The sequence below is a fragment of the Macaca mulatta genome, chromosome 9, assembly GCF_049350105.2.
Source record: "Macaca mulatta isolate MMU2019108-1 chromosome 9, T2T-MMU8v2.0, whole genome shotgun sequence".
NCBI lineage: Eukaryota > Metazoa > Chordata > Mammalia > Primates > Cercopithecidae > Macaca > Macaca mulatta.
Window position 1 is genome coordinate 91,941,941 of NC_133414.1, and position 14,647 is coordinate 91,956,587.

The following is a 14,647-nucleotide window of genomic DNA, read 5'->3' on the forward strand; positions in this document are numbered from 1 at the left end:
TCAAAACATGAAAGAAGACCTGAGTCTGAAGGAAAGTCTCACCATGTTTCAAGAAAGTAGCCCACACTGAGAAAAATACTGTAGGACTGAGAAAGGACCCTACAATCTCCCAGGAACAAGAAACTGCCAGCTACAAAGGAAATGTACCATCAGGCTGGCCTCAAACTTCTCAGCAACTTCTGAGTCTAGTAGATAATGGAGCAAGATCTCTAGATGTTTGAGGAGAAACATGATAATCAGAAATTCTGCGACCAACTTTTGTATTATTCATGAATGAAGGGAATAGGAAGTGAAACCCCATCTCTACTAAAAAATACAAAAAACTAGCCGGGCGAGGTGGCGGGTGCCTGTAGTCCCAGCTACTCAGGAGGGTGAGGCAGGAGAATGGCGAAAACCCGGGAGGCAGAGCTTGCAGTGAGCTGAGATCCGGCCACTGCACTCCAGCCTAGGCGACAGAGCCAGACTCTGTCTCCAAAAAAAAAAAAAAAAAAAAAAAAAAGTACTAAAATTTTTCAAAAGCCAATAAAATCTTATTGATGGCATATTTCAGCTGAATTTATAAAGATTTACCGAAATTTATTAAAGTTGCAAATGAAAAATCCATACTATAAAAGAACTTATGGTGAGCAATGGTTTTATTTAAAATAGAGTTACATGTAAGAAACAAAATAACTTCAAGTTTTTGGAAAAAAGTTACATGCTGTGAAAATCATGATTTTGTAAAACTACACTAGAGCCAAAAACCAAAGTAGACATTGGAAAAGAAAGTGTGTAGGAGGAAAACTGTAATATGCTATACTGTTTTCTTCATCTCTTGTCAGGAAGAAAGAAAAGTTGCGTTTTGAAGTTGATACGTTGAGAAATATAGTTTTAAGAAAGTTATATATATTTAAAGTAATAATTACTTCAAAAGTTAAAACAAACTGAATTCTTCCAAATTTATTGAGGAAGTTGGTGAGAATAAAATTAAGTGATTCCTCAAATGGGGTAGAGAGGAGATACTGTGCAAGCAAAAGGAAAACATAAAATCAGAAAATCTTTTTATCACTTCATTTATTAAAATATGGATCTAGTGCTCATCTACTATATTAAGATAATATCAGACTGATCTTTTCAAAAAACCAGCTCCTGGATTCATTGATTTTTTTTGAAGGGTTTTTTGTGTCTCTCTCTTCTTCAATTCAGCTCTGATCTTAGTTATTTCTTGCCTTCTGCTGGTTTTTGAATTTGTTTGCTTGTGCTTCTCTAGTTCTTTTAATTGTAATGATAGGGTGTCAATTTTAGAACTTTCCTGCTTTCTCCTGTGGGCATTTAGTGCTATAAATTTCCCTCTCCACACTGCTTTAAATGTGTCCCAGAGATTCTGGTACATTGTATCTTTGTTCTCATTGGTCTCAAAGAATATCTTTATTTCTACCTTCATTTTGTTATTTATCCAGTAGTCATTCAGGAGCAGGTGGATCAGTTTCCATGTGATTGTGCAGTTTTAAGTGAGTTTCTTATTTCTGAGTTCTAATTTGATTGCACTGTGGTCTAAAAGACAGTTTGTTGTGATTTCTGTTCTTTTACAATTGCTGAGGAATGCTTTACTTCCAATTAGGTGGTCAATTTTAGAATAAGTATGATGAGAAAAATGTATATTCTGTTGATTTGGGGTGGAGAGTTCTGTAGATGTCTATTAGGTCTGCTTGGTGCAGAGCTGAATTCAAGTCCTAGATATCCTTGTTAACCGTCTGTCTTGTTGATCTGTTTAATATTGACAGTGGGGTGTTAAAGTCTCCCATTATTATTGTATGGGAGTCTAAGTCTCTTTGTAGGTCTCTAAGGGCTTGCTAGTTTTTTGAAAAGATCAATAAAATTGATAAACTGCTAGCAAAACTAACAAAGAAGAAAAGAGAGAAGAATCAAATAGACACAGTAAAAAATGGTAAAGGGGATATCACCACTGATCCCACAGAAATACAAACTACCATCAGAGAATACTATAAATACCTCTACGCAAATAAACTAGAAAATCTAGAAGGAAAGGATAAATTCCTGGACACATTCACCCTCTCAAGACTAAACCAGGAAGAAGTTGAATCTCTGAGTAGACCAATAACAGGCTCTGAAATTGAGGCAATAATTAATAGCCTACTAAACAAAAAAAGTCCAGGACCAGAAAGATTCACAGCCGAATTCTACCAGAGGTAGGTACAAAGATGATCTGGTACCATTCCTTCTGAAAGTATTCCAATCAATAGAAAAAGAGGGAATCCTCCCTAACTCATTTATGAGGCCAGCATCATCTGATACCAAAGGCTGGCAGAGACACAACAAAAAAAGATAATTTTAGACCAATATCCCTGATGAACATCGATGCAAAAATCCTCAATAAAATACTGGGAAACTGAATCCAGCAGCACATCAAAAAGCTTATCCACCATGATCAAGTTGGCTTCATACCTGGGATGCAAGGCTGGTTCAACATTCGCAAATCAATAAACATAATCCAGCATATAAACAGAACCAAAGACAAAAACCACATGATTATCTCAATAGATGCAGAAAAGGCCTTTGACAAAATTCAACAGCCCTTCATGCATGAAACTCTCAATAAACTAGGTATTGATGGAATGTATCTCAAAATAATAAGAGCTATTTATGACAAACCCACAGCCAATATCCTACTGAATGGGCAAAAACTGGAAGCATTCCCTTTGAAAACCGGCATAAGACGAAGATGCCCTCTCTCACCACTCCTATTCAACATAGGGTTGGAAGTTCTGGCCAGGGCAATCAGGCAGAAGAAAGAAAGAAAATGTATTCAATTAGGAAAAGAAGAAGTCAAATTTTCCCTGTTTGCAGATGACATGATTGTATATTTAGAAAACCCCATCATCTCAGCCCCAAATCTCCTTAAGCTGATAAGCAACTTCAGCAGTCTTAGGATACAAAATCAATGTGCAAAAATCACAAGCATTCCTATGTACCAGTAACAGACAAACAGCCAAATCATGTGTGAACTCCCATTCTCAACTGCTACAAAGAGAATAAAATAGGAATCCAACTTACAAGGGATGTGAAAAACCTCTTCAAGGAGAACTACAAACCACTGCTCAACAAAATAAAAGAGGGCTCAAACAAATGGAAGAACAGTCCATGCTCATGGATAGAAAGAATCAATATCATGAAAATGGCCATACTGCCCAAGGTAATTTATAGATTCAATGCCATCCTCATTAAGCTACCAATGACTTTCTTCACAGAATTGGAAAAAAGCTACTTTAAAGTTCATATGGAACCAGAAAAGAGCCCACATAGCCAAGACAATCCTAAGCAAAAAGATAATATCAGACTGATTATATTTGTTACATTAATATAAATTACATATAGTCACTTATTAACTAAAGAAATTTAAAAGATATGTTATATGCTCTTCTTACAAATATCTTCAATCACAATTTTTTACCCTCTTCAAATGGGCAATAACACATTTTTAGCTATGCCTTTCTTGACCACCCTATATTAAGTAGAAATCCTCTTATTCACACACTGCTTACCACTTTTCTGTTTCCTTTTCCTTTTTAATCTTTATGAACATCTAATGGATTTTCATTTTAATATCATTTCATTTCATTTTTTCATGTGTTACCCTCTGCCAGAACATAAACTACTCAGAAGCAGATTTTAAAACAATCTCTTTTCTTTATTTTTGCTTACTCTTTCATCCTTAGAGCCCCAAACAGAAGCTTGTATGTGCTTGACACTCAATACATACTTGTTGAATGAATGAGTGAGTGAATGAATGAAATTATGAATTAAAACATCATGACCTGTATATATTACAAATAATAACATATCAAAATACGTAAGACATATAAACACAAAGATAAGAGTAGTGTGAGACATTAAGTAGTTTTCTCAGTTTGTAGAGGGTTATGAAGAAAAACAAAAGAAGTAGGTGTTTGAAGATCTAAATAACATAATTACAGAGTTTTACTTAGTAGATATGTTTCAAATTCTGTATGTATTAAGTAGGGAATGTTATTAGTAATATTGTAGTAATAGGGAATACATTATTCATCCATTCTCCCTACAGCTGTGAAATATTTATAAACATTGACCACATATTAAGACTTAAATATGTTAAAAATTTTCTAAGAATAAAAATAGTAGAAAACTGCTATCTATGCACAGTATAATAAGATTAGAAACAAAATTTTAAAATACTTGAAAAAAACGAAACACTGAAACATTTTAAAGTAAATATATTTTTCTTTATAAATCTTTGGTCAAACAGGAATTTGAAAAAAAAATCTGTAGCGGATAGTGATAAAGCACTATATAATAAAATTATGAAAACTAGAATAATTATTTAGGGGCAAGTTCATTTTCCTGAGCACTTTAATTTGTAAGCAAAAAAGTTAAAATAATTAAACATTAAAAAAAAATTTTTCAACCTGACAGATAAAATTGTATTTACCCTGTACAAACATCTTGTTTTGAAGTATATATACATTGTGGAATGACTAAATCTAGCTAATTAATATATTCATGTCTTCACATAGTTAATCATTTTTGTGGTAAGAACAGTTTACATCCACTTTCGTAGCATTTTTCAAGAATATGAAATATTTTTAATTATAGTTATTATGTTGTATAATAGCTCTCTTTAACTTATTCTTCCTACTGAACTTAACTTTTTATCCTTTGACCAACAGATTCCCCATCTCCAGTCTGTGCTAACCATGATTCTCTACATCTGCAAGATGAACTTTTCTAGATTTCATATATGAGTGAGATCAAGTGGTATTTGTCTTTCTTTGCTCAGCTTATTTTACTTAACATAATGTTCTCCAGGTTCATTCATTTTGCAAATGACCGAATTTCCTTCTTTTTTAGGGCTAAATAATATTCCATTGTGTACATATACCACATTTTCTTTACCCATTGATGGATGCAGGTTGATTCCATATTGGGCTGTTATAAATAGTTCTGCAATAAACGTGGGAGTGCAGATATCTCTTCAACATACTGATTTCCTTTCCTTTATCTATATACCTAGTAGTGAGACTGCTGATCATATGGTAGTTCTATTTTTAGTTTTCTGGGAAACCCTCATACTGCTTCCCATAATGTTATAATGGCTGTCCTAGTTAATAATCCCATTAACAGTGTGTAAGTGTTCTCTTTTCTCTACCTCATTACCAACACTTGTTATAATTTGGCTTTTTGATAATAGTCATTTTAAGAGGTATGAGGTGATATCTCTTTGTGGTTTGACTTGTATTTTCCTGTGCTGCCTGGGATTGAAAGAGGGTGACATGAGTCATGTAAAACTGTTCTTCCTCTTCAATGTGTCTTTTCTCATTTTTGTTCTATAACTAGGTATTATAATCCTTCAGTTTGTTTCCTGAGCTCTTATGAAGATATCTTTGTGCATTGATAGTTATTCTAATTGATGCTTCTGCAGGGGGATGATCGTTGGAGAGTCCTACTTTATCATCTTGCTTTGCACCTCTTCCAGAATTAAAAATAGTACTAAAGAAGATAAAAGAAAATGAAGTAACCAAAGCAAATAGAAGGAAAATGTAACATTCTGGAAGTAGGGGGTGATATCTGGGAATTTAGATCCTATAATTCCTGACAAGATTTAAAGTATTTCTTATGAATAAGGGAAAAGGGCCAGGCTCATTTTCAGCAATGGGGCAGGGACCCCCTCTGATTTTGAAGGGAGTCTCAAGAGCTGTCTCACCTTTTAAAAAGTGGCACATACCAGCCTTTTGCCAGTAACTGAATAAGCTGACTAGTGACTTAGTGACGAGTCAGATGATGTGCCCCAAATTACTTCAGGACTTAATTACTAGAATGCCAGTACAAGACCTGATTCTTGACTAAGGGCATGGGGGCTGAATTCAGGTAACTTCAAATCCTTTGGAAAGGGATGGACCAACATGTAAAACTTCTCTACTTCAGTCTTATTTGTAATCAACTAGCAAATCCAAATTCTAAAAATAATGACAGAATATAATGTGGAGGAAGATAACACAATCAATATTTGGGAAAAATCAATATTTGGAATGTGAATTTATACTAGATTGTATTTTTAAATTAAAATGTACTTAACTACTTAGATTAAGCATGCTTTTAGGGTTTGCACATTATTAAATGAAGATATCACTTCCATTTAAAATAAAGGAACTTCAGTTAGTTATAAAATAAAACCAATAAGAAATAAAATAAAAATAGAGGATAAATAAGATAAGATAATTAATGCAAGTGCTTATATAGTATATTCATTGACATAAAAATTCAATAGGTGAAATAAACTGTAGATGGTACAGAATGTAAAAAAATTAGTAAACTGGAAGATGGTACTGAGGAATTCATCCTGAACATAGCACAGAGAGAAAGAGAGAGTTAAAAAATGTGAAAGAACCATTGAGACAAGAGGACTGATTGGATGACTCCAACATCTGTCTACTAGGAGACACTGAAGATGAGAAATTAAGGCCTTGGAGGAGAAGCAATATTTGAAAGGATAGTTGAGAAGTTTCCAAAATTGAAGAAATGGCTCTTTTTTCCTCCCAGATGAGAGAAACAACTCATTTGTTTGTATGGGAAATAATAGTTAGAACTACCTCTATCAGTAGATGAGAGGGGATTAGACTACACAATACAGTGGAGACACTGACCTTGCATGGGAGCAAGTCAGTTCTTCCATTGGAGCCCACGTGTCTATGGGCACAGTGGGAGACATTATATGTCATGGTAGGAACCATGGAGGTTATCTTCAAGTCAATTCTTCCATTGGAACGCATGTATCTATGGGCAGAGTGGGAGATGTTAGATGTTGTGGTAGGAACTATGGAGGCTATCTTCTGATTTCTTCTGTGTTCTCAGTAAACTGGGAACTAGACTCACCAGCTGAGGATGAGGATATAGGAGGAGATATTAGAAGTCTGAGGAAAAAATACTCTATGAGAGTAAGAGTATGGATGACTAGGAAAATACATATGGGGGCCAGTGGTTACACTGCCAGAATACTTAGAATCTGTTTGGGGTCAATGGTTACACATGTACAGTGAGAAGAGTCAGCTATCTTCTTCTCCAGCCACATCCAACAGTGTGGTATGAAGGAGAGACAGACCTTAATTTAACCAAAGCTAGAGTAGAGAAAGGCAGAGGATGTGAGATGATACATAAATGTGGGTTTACTACCATTTGAGCATGGACTTTAAATTAAGAGGAAAATAAGAATATGAAAGAATGAACAGTGAATAAAGGTGGGTGAATTATTGAAGAATTAGTTTTAGTGGGGTTGAAGAATTATTGGATTTGGGCATTAGAGAATGATTTGGAATGACTGGAGGTATGATCGGACAACAGGATGCTTGAATTCAGTATCATGGAAGGGGTTGAAGTTATTAGTAATGACAAGCTCTATGCTGAGTTTTCCAATTAGAGTGACAAAAATTGGTTTTAGTTTTACCACAGTAATTAATCTGCTCAGCCCCTCAGACAGCTAGATAAACCTGAAGTGGCCAGAACCCTCAGGTCCAAGAGCAGCCTTCCCCTATTCCTATTCCTCTGATGTGCCATACAATCACCTTCTTTGCATGCATGACATGAAAATGGTTGGAATGCACTGGTCTCATATGTGACTATATGAATGAGTAGCCAAGATAATGAGGATCGGAGATGGTATTGGAAAAATAATTCCTATGATTTTACAGTATCTTCTCTATGGCATTTTAAAATTCATTACTATGGTTGTACAAATGATGAAGAATTATGTCAAGAGCAATGTTGAGAAAGTAACTCAGAAGCAGTGGTGAACGTTTTCAAGGACCGAAAGGAAACAAGTCAGGGATCTTATTGTGACTTTAACATGTAGAAGTAGTAATGGTGTAGCCTCATGGCAAGAGATTCTAAAAGTCTGGGTTTTTTTTTTTTTTTCTCGAGTGGGAGAATGCTCTGGATATGTTAATGAAGAGAAAATTATATGTTCTGTGAGGGCTGAAGGGATCTTTAGGAGTTAGCCAATCTTGTAACAAGAAGGAATGTTGGAATAAGAGGTTGTACTTGACCTTTTGTTCTAAAAGGCACTTTGGAGAGGGACAGAAATAATGTTAGAAAAAGGGATGTGTGGAGCCGGTGGGGTTAGAGTTCAGGGGTAAGGGGTACTTGGAGAGTCTTGGACCTTCTATGGTGATAGAAACATTATTTAATTATCACTGATGCTTTTAAGATGGTAATTTAAGGTGGATCATGGAGGTGTGTCTGTGGATAGTGAGACAAACGAAATGGTGAGACTCTTTGCCAGAACACTTGGCAAACTTTCACCTTCCTCCCTGAACATAAGCAATTCTAGGTCTCTTTTCTCATTTTGACTTTGCTGTTCTAGGACCTGGCTCCTAGTTTAGTTCAAGACAATAGTCTCATGTGCCAGTTTTCAGCTTCCTATTTCAATCATAAAAATGTCTTCAATTATAAAGATCTTTCTTTTTTTATTGATAGAAAAGCGAGTTTGAGTACATGAGATACTTAGTAGATGTGAATGCCTAGGTCTTTTTTTCTGAGTTGGAGAAGAGTGAGCACTAAATTAGGAAGAAAATCAAGGCATATCTTACTGTCATGGTAAGCTTGAGACAGATCCCCACTAGAAGGCATGCTACATTGGGTGGGGGGCAGGGGGTAGGGATATTTATCTACTTGGTTCTTTCAGTACTTAATACTCAATGCCTAGAAAGGTGCCTGAGATATAATGTAGGCTCTCTCTTTATATTTGTTGAATGAGTAAGTGAATAAATGAATAAATTAAAAAATGAATAAAATAATAATAGATTACAAAATGAAAATGTCAAATAGAGTCTGGAGAGTTATAGAGACTAGAGTTCAGGGAAGAGAGGTCAGTACCAGAGATATAAATACATGTTCATTCAAGAAAAGTATGAAAAGTATGATAATGGTGATAGTAATATAGTTTGGATATTTGTCCCCACCCAAATCTCATGTTGCATTGTAATCCCCAGTGCTGGAGGTGAGGTCTGGTGGGAGGTGTTTGGGTCGTGGGGGTGGATCCCTCACGGCTTGGTGTTGTCTTTGTGATAGTGAGTTCTCATGACATCTGGTCATTTAAAAGTGTGTGGCACCTCCTCTCCAATCACTCTCTCTCGTTCCTGCTTTTGCCATGTGAGTAGCCTGCTTCCCCTTCATCTTCTGCCATGACTGTAAGCTTCTTGAGGCTTCCCCAGAAGCTGAGCAGATGCTAGCACCATGTTTCCTGTACGGCGTGCAGAACGATGAGCCAATTACACTTATTTTCTTTATAAATTACCCAGTCTCAGATATTTCTTTATAGCAATGCAAGAATGTAGATGGTGATGATGACAATGACAAACCATTACACAGAGATATTGTTGACATTTTTGTACATAACTTTCCTATGCATATGCTAGAAAAAATAAAATTGCACTGTATATACAGTTTGTAATTTGGTATTTTCTGTTAATATTTTATGGCTTTCACTGTCACCACATATTCATTTACATTATTTTAACTGATGGCATGTTGTGTTTTTGAATAAAATGTGTGCTCTTCCATGGTATATTTATTCAATATTTATTTATATCAAATTCCAAATTCTGTTAGATTTTTTATTATGCTTTCTCCTAGCAAACTCTGTGCATATGTTAAATGATTACCTTAGAAGAAATTTTCTAAAAGTGCAAATAATGAGTCAAAAACAATGAAATTGCAGTTAATAAAAGCTTAATGGGCACTGCCACATTCCAACCCAAAAAGTTAAACTCCCAGTAATGATCTATAACAGCACTTTCTTCTCTAACAGCAGACATTACCTTCTTCTTTTTTTTTTTTTTTTTTTTTTTGAGATGGAGTCTTGCTCTGTCACCCAGGCTGGAGTACAGTGGTGTGATCTCAGCTCACTGCAAGCTCTACCTCCCAGGTTCATGCCATCCTCCTGCCTCGGCCTCCCGAGTAGCTGGGACTATAGGTGCCTGCCACCACGCCCGGGTAATTTTTTGTATAGTTAGTAGAGGCGGGGTTTCATGGTGTTAGCCAGGATGATATTGATCTCTTGACTTCGTGATCCGCCCGCCTCGGCCTTCCAAAGTGCTGGGATTACAGACGTGAGCCACCACGCCAGGCCTACCTTTTTCTTTTCTTTGCTATCTTTTCCTTTTCTGACAGGTCTCTGTTGCTTTGAAAACTTTCAAATAACGTAACTTTATATGAGGACACTTTGGGGGAAAAAAGTTAGTTTTTTACTAAGAGTAGGGAAATAGTTTTACCACTATGCACATTGGTAACATGTTAAGGAAAACAAGTGGGTGTTTTAGTCACTTGGAACTTTTGCAGTAAAATTTATTGAGTGAGTGACTTAAACAACAAAATTTTATCTCTTACAGTTCTGTAGGCTGGAAGCTTGAGATCATGGTTCCTCATGGTTGGGTTCTTGGTGACGACCCTCTCCCTTGTTCACAGATGGCCGTCTTCTTCTCATTTTCTCTTCACATGGCTGAGAGCAGAGCAGAGGTGCAAGCTGTCTTGTTACTCTTTTTATATGGGTACTAATCTCATACTTGAGGATTATAATCCAATTGTTTAATTTACCCTCCAAAGGCCCCAACTCCTAATACCATCACATTGAGGGTTAGGATGTCAATATGTGAATTTGGTGAAGACACACTATTCAATATGTAGCAGTGAGGGATATGTTTTCTTAGAAACATGAATTAGATCGTTCCCAAATACCTGACTTTAAATTATTTAAGCCAAAGAAACTGTCAGTACAAACATTCAATGTCACGTTAATTGAATGAGAGCAGCTATTTTATTTTCTGTGAAGTAAGGCTGATTAAAAAGTCTCTTTTATCCTTTGAGATCTATGGATGACATAAAAATGTAGAGAGGTACTAACGTAAAATAGGAAAATACGTAAATTCAAGTTGGAAAAGTTTTAGAAAAATGGATTTGCATATATGTTCTTTAGAAATATTTACAAACTTTCACTCATATATCCTCATATATTTTCTTTTACATCTCATATTTAGTATTTAAATAAGAAATGTTTTCTCTGAAGGTAGTAATAAAACCAAGTCAATGTCTCAGCATAAGGTTTATATCCTCTTTTTATTTTATGAATCTCTCCGTGTTGAGACAAACACCTACCTGTGGTTCTCAAGAGCCACACTCTCATTTTTCAAACAGGCGAACACTGTAAGTGATAATCCCATGACTGGAGAGGATGTGAAAGGCAATAAACTCCTTCTGCTTCATAAACAGTGAGATGAAACCTTTACTGCTGAAATCTTTACTGCTGGGTGACAGGTTCCACCACTCTGGGAGTACTGTGCAAACAAACAACGCAAGATTGTCAGACCAAGGATGTGAAGACTTTTTCTGTACTCTTTTAAAACAATTTGCTTTAAAGGCAAAATTAAAGAAATTTACATGAAGAAGTAGAAGCAGCAAGCAATGGAGGCTGTAATTGTGTAGAGGAACTGGGTGAGATGTGTCTTCATTCAGGATATCAGAGGCAAGAATTGAGATCCATGCTGAGAGAAACAGAAAGGTGAATGTGTTACTCAAAACGAATAATATGATCGGGAGCATTTTCTGAGGCTTAGAGAAAAAAATCAGACACAAGAAAGGAATGAGCATACATTGTATATATACCAAAACATAGTATCAAACTGCATATTTAAGACATCATTTGGATAACTTTTCACTTTGAAAAGCAATACTAAAGAAAAAAACAGAGGGAAGATTTAAGGAATTCCCTGCCATTCTACCACCCAAAGACTTTTCCATTTTGATGTGTATCTTTCTTCAACACTTTTAAATGTACAGGTTTTTAAACACCTTTTTTTGGCTGGGCGCGGTGGTTCACGCCTGTAATCCCAGCACTTTGGGAGGCCGAGGTGGGCGGATCATGAGGTCAGGAGATGGAGACTATCCTGGCTAACACGGTGAAACCCCGTCTCTACTAAAAATACAAAAAATTAACCGGGCGAGGTGGCGGACGCCTGTAGTCCCAGCGATCCCGGAGGCTGAGGCAGGAGAATGGCCGGTGAACCCGGGAGGCGGAGCTTGCGGTGAGCAGAGATCGCGCCACTGCACTCCAGCCTGGGCGACAGAGCAAGACTCCATCTCAAGAAGAAAACAAAAACAAAAACAAAACAATAAAACCTTTTTTTAAATTATAAAAGTTATTACACTAAATCAAACAACCCAGGCATTTTTATGATAGAGTTAAAAATCCTTCCTTTTTTTTTTTTTTTTTTTTAGTTTCTCTTCTTGAAGTAAAACACTATTAAATTTTATTTGTATTTTTCTAGACATGGTCTATGTACATGATACCAACTATATAATACAATATATAAATGCTGTATTATATATAGCTTAATCATGTTATATATGAGACATATAAATCTCAACTCTAGAGTTGTAAGCGTAAGACCTCATTACTTTTTTAGTGTTGTAGCTCCCAGTCCTTTCTAAAGAAATATTTTTCCTTTTGATAATTCTAGCACCTTGCCACTTTGGCCCATATTTATTCCATTTCTTTCTCTTTCTCTCAGGTAACAAGCTTTATTTATTTTGTTCTTTCCACAGGCTATGGATAATCTAATTATGCACTTGAATTTCTTGTGGATCATACAAAGATACATGTGTACCTCTCATCATGTATTGATTCATGCAATATTTGCCATGCAGTTGACCCAGAGAAACACAATTACTGCTGTTATGGTTCATTTAAAATAGTTTTCAACAGTATATGATGTTATCATCGAATTGATCTGTTGGGGGATAGACCATATATATATATACACCATATATATAGACCACATATATATACACACACATACAGCAAGCACATATTCTCTTGCCAGAACCTAACAAAACTAAAAAATATATCATACTCAATATGGTTTCTTATAAAATATTTCTATTTTTTTCTGGATAAGAAGAAAACATTATCGGCCGGGCGCGGTGGCTCAAGCCTGTAATCCCAGCACTTTGGGAGGCCGAGGCGGGCGGATCACAAGGTCAGGAGATCGAGACCACAGTGAAACCCCGTCTCTACTAAAAATACAAAAAATTAGCCGGGCGCGGTGGCGGGCGCCTGTAGTCCCAGCTACTCGGGAGGCAGAGGCAGGAGAATGGCGGGAACCTGGGAGGCGGAGCTTGCAGTGAGCCGAGATCGCGCCACTGCACTCCAGCCTGGGCAACAGCGTGAGACTCCGTCTCAAAAAAAAAAAAAAAAAAAAAAAAAAGAAGAAAACATTATCTTTAATTCTTAAGGTTCTCAGTTTTGTAGTTAGAAAATGAATCTGTTTCTTTACGTCACTGAGTTTTGTTGACTTCCTATAAGGATTGATAATATAGTATGGGCTATGCAAATAGGGAATGTTAAGTGATTTTTCCCATCATAGTTTATTTTGCGTTAAAATTTCTCCTTTTGTTGTAGGCTCATTCTAAAATAATTTACACATACATACCAACATAAATATGAAAAGATGGACCTTTTACAATAATGTCTCATAGAAATTTTATTTACATTTTTATCAATATATTTATGACACAGTGACAGGCTTCTAGTTTCAATTATCATGTTTTGAGGTGACAAAACATCTATTCCTATTCTTCAATGGGTAGTACAATTGAATTATCAAATGAAGTTATATATCTTTTATATAAAAGTCTGAAGCTACTAGTTCTGTGTCTTTTATTTTTATACATTTATCTTTCTCCATGGATGTTACCTGGTAATAAAGTTAATATTATTAACATTCTTTTCTTCTTTTTTTATAGTAAATACAAATTTTTGTTAAGGATTTAGATGACATACATATTTTGGAAACATATACCATACTTGTCTGTTATAGTCACTTAAAAACAACCATTAGAACATATGTCAACAAACTCCTCAAACTTCTTAGTTAACATGGGACTTTCTCTTCTCTAAAAATTTTTTTAAAACAATATTTCAAATGTTTTAAAGTCGAATTTAGTACTTGATTATATACTCTATTTTTGTTTGTTTGTTTTGAGTCACAATCTCATTCTGTTGCCCAGGCTTGAGTGCTGTGGTGCGATCTTGGCTTACTGCAACCTCCGCCTCCCAGGTTCAAGTGACTTCCCTGCCTCAGCTTCCTGAGTAGCTGGGACTACAGGCCTGCACCACCACACCCAGCTAATATTTGTATTTATTTTTTTTTAGTAAAGATGGGGTTTCACCATGTTGGACAAACTGGTCCGGAACTCCTGACCTCGTGTTCTGCCTGCCTTGGCCTCCCAAAGTGCTGGGATTACGAGCGTGAGCCACTGCGCCCAGCCTACTGTATTTGTTTTTTTAAGCTCCTAGTTATTTGTTTCTAAGGACTAGGAGAGCAAGAACTGCCATCCCCTTCCTGTGAATATTTGGAAGCAAGGGCTGGTTACACAAATAGAGCAGCTGACAAGAAACATGTGTATAGCAGCCAGATTAATTCCTTTGGTGCAGACATGCTTGGTTTGTATTTTGAAAGATGGGACTACTGTAGAGAAATGTGTGCATTGCCATTTAAAAAGTACTCTTGGTTTTATTTTTCACTTTTTCATAGACATGGGCAAAAGAAATATTTCTTTTACTTTC